Here is a 6,943-nt window from a genome sequence, read left to right as displayed (position 1 = left end):
GATTATTAGAATTGGATTTTCACTATTTTTGACTAACCATGAATTATTAGTGATTAAGACAAGATTTTGCACAATTAGATAAATACATAAACTAACAGCAACTTACATGATAACCAACAATTTTATACAGTATAGCATGAGCCTATAAAGCTAACCAAAGTGGTTTGGCAATTTTTGGAGCTATAATGGATTTACTATGAAATTTACAACCTTCAGTCAATTAAATAATAGAACAATTAATCCATTTCATATTTTCTGGATTTATTTGAAATAACTAAAATACTCCACCAAGCTTTTTTTTTTGCACCCAGGTTCACCTAGCCTAGTCATATACTCATGGACATGGGGCCTAGTTGACGAGGTCAATCTCTCAACAGAGCTTGTATAGAACAACTGGTCGGCGGCATGGCAAGCTCGCCAGTGGCCGACAGTGGCACGGCAGCGGTCGTGAGTGGTACCAAAGGCACCAACATGATGAGGGGGGCTTCCACTTTGAACTGTTTTAGCGACATGCAGTGAGTGGGGAGCTCGACCAACGGAGGATCGGGGGCCATGGTCGTGGAACTCACTGAGCTCGGTCGGCAGCAAGGGATAGAGAGAAGGAGGCTATGGGGAGGCAGCTCAAGGGGTCGAGGAGGGGTTGTCAGTGGACCATAGTCGAACACATAGAGCAGTGGGTGATGTGTAGTACAGAGAGAATTGTGCCCCACCCGCTGATTCAGCCAATATCATTAGTAAGGGGATGATCTTACCAACTATGGAGCCGTTGAAGCTATGGTTGCAGAAGTATCCAGTTTTGCACCACCATCCCTACCATGTGCTTCACTCGCACGAGAAAAGGTGGTACGTAAACAAATGCAGGAGGAGTTGTCAGTGGACCATACAGGCGTGCAAGACTAGAATGGATCAATGGAAGTTTACTAGCGTTGTGTAGCCTCACACTTTTGGTACCACTAATCCTGAGATGAAGCACCAACAATTGACAACTAAGTTCATTGCCAGCCAATTAGTTAATACGATCAAGCATATGCCTATGATGCTCGTGTGTGCCCTCATTGAGATGGTTGCGATTATTTGGAACTATCACATTAAGTATGGCAAAGTATGGCGCCCTGAGCAACATGCCCTAAATATGTGCTATGGGAATTGGGATGAAGCATACGAGCATTTGCTGGCCATGTCGCACACAATGAAAGTGAAGAATCCTAGGATGCATTTAAAGTATGTGCCAAAACCATGTATGATGCAGGAGGGTGATGGGAGGAAAATATTCTTCAGGGCATTTTGGATGTTTGGACAATGCATAGAAGCTTTCAAGCATTGTTAGTATGTCTTCTCCATTGATGGCACTTTTCTGACAGGGAAGTATGAGGGCACGCTACTTATTGCTACTGTGATAGATGCAGATCATCAGTTGGTCCCTCTAGCATTCGGTCTAGTTGAGAAAGAGAGAACTTCTAGTTGGGGGTGGTTCATGAGGCTTGTCAGGAGAGTGGTTGTGGGATCTGACTGTGAGGTGTGTATAATATCTGATAGGCACACTAGCATTATGAATACGATCAAACAAGACATGCAGGGCATGGACAAGTGCATCATCAGTGGTGCACGAGACACTTGGCAAAAAATCTTATAGGCCATGACAAGATTAGAGATAATATCAAGCCATTTGTGGAGGTGTGTCAACAAACGGAGCCATGCCTATTCAAGGAAAAGATGAACAAGCTAATGTCGAAGACAAATGAGCAGGGGAAACAATTCCTTAATGGTTTGATGCATAGCAAAGAAATGTGGTCCCTCGTGCACGATATGAGAGGCTGGCGCCATGGGTTCATGACAAGCAAAATGGCCGAGGTCTTCAATAGTTTGCTTAAGGCTGTTCATTCCTTGCCTATTATAGCAATTTCCTCATACACATTCTACAAGTGTGCCGAGTGGTTCGTAGACTGGCTCCATCATGCTAAGGCTCTAACAGTGAGAAACAATGTGTGGGCAACACGGGTTGCAGCGACTTTGTCAAGGCAAAGAAGAGCGTGAATGCTTAGAAGATGACCTGTTTTGACATGGACACATCTATGTAGAGAGGGAACGACTGTGGGAGGAGAGCACCCCGATGCACAGAAGGACAAGGTGGTTATCACCATGAATAATTGCACATGTGGTGTACCGACCTTATTGCATATGCCATGTTCCCACATGATCACAGCTTGTCGAGATCGTGGTGTTGATGCGGAAGCACCAATTTGATTGTGCGCTACTACAGTATAGGGTTGTTATTACAGACCTAGACTCCTCGATTCGAACTGTTCCTTGATGAAGATCAATGGGAACCATACTCTGGACCTCAGTATGTGGCATATAATCCCCTACTACGGAAGAAGAAAGGTCCAAGGAAGAGGATCTAATACAAGATAGACATGGATCAGGCACAGCCCAGTCGGTCCAAAAGGAGACAAGCAGGGACGCACTTCCTAGAGGATCCTGTGGCCACCCATTGTTCAAAGTGCCATAAGCTAGGACACAACAGACACAATTGCCCTGAAATATAGGCTGATTTGCAAGGGTCTAAATGTGTTATGTTTTTTTCATTATTGGTTTTGTACTTTACATATACTCTATAATGTTTTTGTTTGTTTATTTGATAACATGTGCCATGTTTTTCATTGCAGGATGGTGAGGCACTGGATCCTAGACAAGTATGAGAGGGAGCATCGAGCATGGAGGATAGAAGACGGGGAGGTACCTAAAGAGCTATTTATGTTTTTCCTTTATATTACATATGTTTTATTATTGTTCCAACATAATGAATGATGTTGGCCATTTCAGGTTGTTCCCTTGCTCCGCATATGGGGCCATGACAGAGCCACCATCATGCACTATGATCACTGCTAGACCTTGCTCCTTCAGCAAGCCAACCTTGCCACCGTCGCGAACATTGTCAAGTGGGGCATGCCACCTTTCAACCCCATGCATCTCAGAGGGCTGTAGATCTAGATGTGGGAGAGGATGCCAGTAGGGAGGCCAAGGCTGCTCCAGCTATGCTCTTGGATTCCCATAGGTGTTGTTGAGTTGCAGCCCTCTGTTGCCTACATGTGGGACCAGGTTTCAGCCCCATACGCACTCACCAGTAGGGCACATGCTGAGTTTAGCAACAAGATGGACGCCCTCCACCCGAGCTTGTTAAACGTGGCCTAGTTTGATGACAAAAGTGTTAGTGACTCGATTTCTTTACTTTACAGGTTCAATGGCAGCCGTAGATTTCGAGAGATGTGGAGGCTTTGGAGGTCAGTTTAGGCCTCAATCCTCTCTGCCGGTGAAATGAGGACGTGTGGACCATGAGGTGTTCGTTGATTTGCCTCTACGCCATAGAGCTGCACCTACCACATAGGGTGATGAGACAATTTGGCTGGTAGCAGTCCTTCCCACCTTATGTGGTCTCCACATGGATCAATTTGCACAAGTAAGATGATCAATTTGCACAAGTAACATGCATCATGAGTTCACATTTTATGAGTACCTCGTGTGGTACCAATCTACCACCCGATGCAAGTTGAGGCAGAGATGGGCCAAAGAGGATTGCGCAGACATTGAGTCATCAGAGGATGACAACACACCCTACAACTCCCTCACTCGAGAGGGGACATTTGTTGAGATCACCCCCATCCTAGATCGGGTGGTGAGTGCTTTCAAGATCGTACCTGCACAATTTAATATTGGCTCACTCTTTCTTAAGGACACATTTGACTTGCAGGGTATGGATGTGAGGCAGTCTGTTAACGAAATTAGCAATGCCTTAAGGGTCCCCGTTGGAAGAGTTGAAGAAGTGAACATCTTGAGAGGAACTTTGGAGGTATCAATGATGATTTTATATGCAACCACTATTTTCCTCGTAATACAAGTCAGTTTTTTATCGATGAAGCAAAATTTTGCAGCGCATCCAGTGATGCCTACGAAGAGTGACAGCTCGCTGCGGTTGTCGGTCACTCACCTTGGTGGATGTCGCCCCTCATGGTCAGTCTGCGGACACCTCGGAGTGGTGGTCACTAGCGTCAGGTGCCTCAGTGGCAAGGTCCCATGCCACCACAGGGTCCGTTGGCCAAAGCTCTTCGCGCACCCCTACGTTCTCCGCTTCAGATGACGAGGACAAGGAGTAGGAGAATGATGACACCCATGACCACGATGAGATTGGAGCCTCCCATCTCGTAGATGCACAACCGCCTACACAGACGTCCCAGCGTCCTCATCGACAGGTGCAGCGGTACACCCTGGGTATGGGGGTACTTGGTCATGCCACAGGAAAGGGGAAGATGTCGAGGCAATGACCACTTTGTTGTAATATATGGATGCTATGTAATATTTGGATGCTATGTAATATTTGGATGCTAATTAGGAATCAGCGTGTTTATGTGATATTTTGAACTTATGTGTAATATGGATGCTATATAATATTTGGAAACTATTTAGGACTCGGCACGTTTATGTAATATTTTGAAGCAATGTGTAATATGGATGCTATTGGTCACATTATACATAGTTTGAATGTAGCAGAGTACTTGGTTGACTGCTTAGATTTTCTATTGTAGCATTGATCAAATTTGATGTTTGAGCATTTCTGAGCAGGGGAGCTATCACTTTGGTATGTCTTCTCTAGTATTTAATCTTTGTCTTGTGAATGAGCTGATGTAATCATCTGACTGTTGTTCTATGACTTCATGGATGTGAGATTTCCGAATGGACAACTGACATATGTTGCTGGTGAGTGGATAACAGCAAGTCAAGACTCTAGAGGTTCTGGTGAGTAATTGTAATTGAAGTGCTTAGTGATATTGCTGATTGTTTCCTGCTGAGTGAGTGTTCCTGATCATTTTGAAACTGTGGTCTACCTAATAACAGGACACGACACCATTATATGTGGTGTGGTACTATTTCACTACGGTGCCACAACCTATGGCGCCGTGTCTCGGTCCTCAGCACAAACCTTCTAGGAACACGAGACCCATGGCGTCGTGCCTACTAATTGCAGCACCATAGGACTTGGTGCTGTGTAAATGAAATACAATGCCACATATAGTGGCGCTGTGTACCTTCCCCGACGACCAGACCTTCTGCACCGAAGAGATCAGTGGTGTCGTGTTGAAGAAGAAGAACGCCACAGGTAATGGCACCGTGGTCTATTCCAGGCTCCATCCCACATGTATTTTGTTTCATTCACCGCACAACATTTTTTTATTCAGACAATAATTCTTTCAAAATAGTGACAATTAACTATGCTTCATGAAGACCATTTTGTATTTCACATCATGGCATTAGACCCAAAATAAAGGGTTCAAGAATAATACACACTTGTTTCGCATTAAGTTACAGTATTAAGTTACACGAATTGAAATAACACATCAAGCATGACATAACACTTAACACATCATATTTGACCAAAAGTTTAATCTAATAGCACGTACATGCCTCGTCGCCATCAACTAGCACCTCATAATCACCATCACCAGGTAGAACTGGCAGATTTGCAACAAAGTCCCTTCATCATCTCCAGTTGCACCTTTTTAGCTACCTCCTCTTGAGCTTTGCATCTCCTATCATACCAATCCATAGCCTCCTTGTGTGATTTGAACTTCAATTTTTGGCCTTCTCTTTCCATCCCACGTTGCTCATTCCCTTTACAAGGATGTGGGTACTTGTCATGATTCTTCCTCCACCACAACTGCGCCTCCTTCATACCTAATTTCCTCTCCCTAACAATCTGGCTCAAAACATCCCACGATGGAGATGGCACATTATACCTACTCCTCATCTCATTCATAATATTTTGAATTCTCCTCTTCTTGGCTAAAGGTTCGAGCCCGCGTATATGCTCCAACAGTTCACATCGACCTTTGAAAGTCTCCCAATTGCACCTCTATGTCTCACGCAACATAGTTTCTACAAGTTAAGACTTCCAAATAACCAACACAAAAGCTTCCACAATTCGGTTGCTCACGCAGTCATCGCTGACCATGTTACCACAAAAGTATACATGTTCGAGCTCAGATGGCACTACTCCCTTCCGAGCTGAGATACCACACTAACACTTTATCAGTTGGTTCTCATCGCATGGCATTTTGTCATATGACATGTATTCTACCACTTCTTCCTCCTCCAGCCAATACGACTTTGGACCATATATGAACTCTTTGAAGTTGCAAACAACCCAATCATCCTACAACCATGTCCAAATTAGCATACAAACAGTACAAAATGGTCATTATGATTCACATGTTTCACAACTTACATGGTCCCGTCTCGAGCAACGGAAGAAATGAGTGCTTGTCAAACCCGCTGGCCAATGCTGCAGCTATGCACAAACACTACAATGGCACAAAGGGGGGGGAGGGGGTTACTTATGAGCCTAGCACTAGCTTCCTCCTTCACTTCCTTTGTCATTTTTGGTGGGTTAAGTAGAGGTGGCACCCAATGCTTGAAATGACGACACGAAGTTGTGTGATGATACTAATATAGGAATAGACGGATTCTCGGGTCATACATCTCCGAGCCATGAATCAATAGGAAAAAAGAGCATCTCATGTCATCCGGTCAAATTGTGAAAACTAAATCAACAACCATATAATTTCATTATTATAAAAAAAGCTAATATGCTCTTACACGATTATCCACACAAGTATAGTAAGCATGTGCAGTTGTCGAAGGATGACTCGATTGTATAACCTCAGCGGACACTCCACATTCGTAGTTCGAAATGATAATAGTAGGAGGCACTGGGGCATCACAAGCTTTGGCGGTGGGACAGTGTTTGTTGTCTCTCAGCCTAGGCACTCTACAGCCCAATGACATCTCAACACTGCAAATTCCACTCTAAACTATTAAAATATAATTGATACACATAAATCTAACTAAATGAAAATCTACATATATGCGTGAAGCAAACCCCATTGAGTAA

The sequence above is a fragment of the Phragmites australis genome, chromosome 14, assembly GCF_958298935.1.
Source record: "Phragmites australis chromosome 14, lpPhrAust1.1, whole genome shotgun sequence".
In the NCBI taxonomy this organism is placed as follows: Eukaryota; Viridiplantae; Streptophyta; class Magnoliopsida; order Poales; family Poaceae; genus Phragmites; species Phragmites australis.
Note: the sequence above shows the minus strand (reverse complement) of the source record.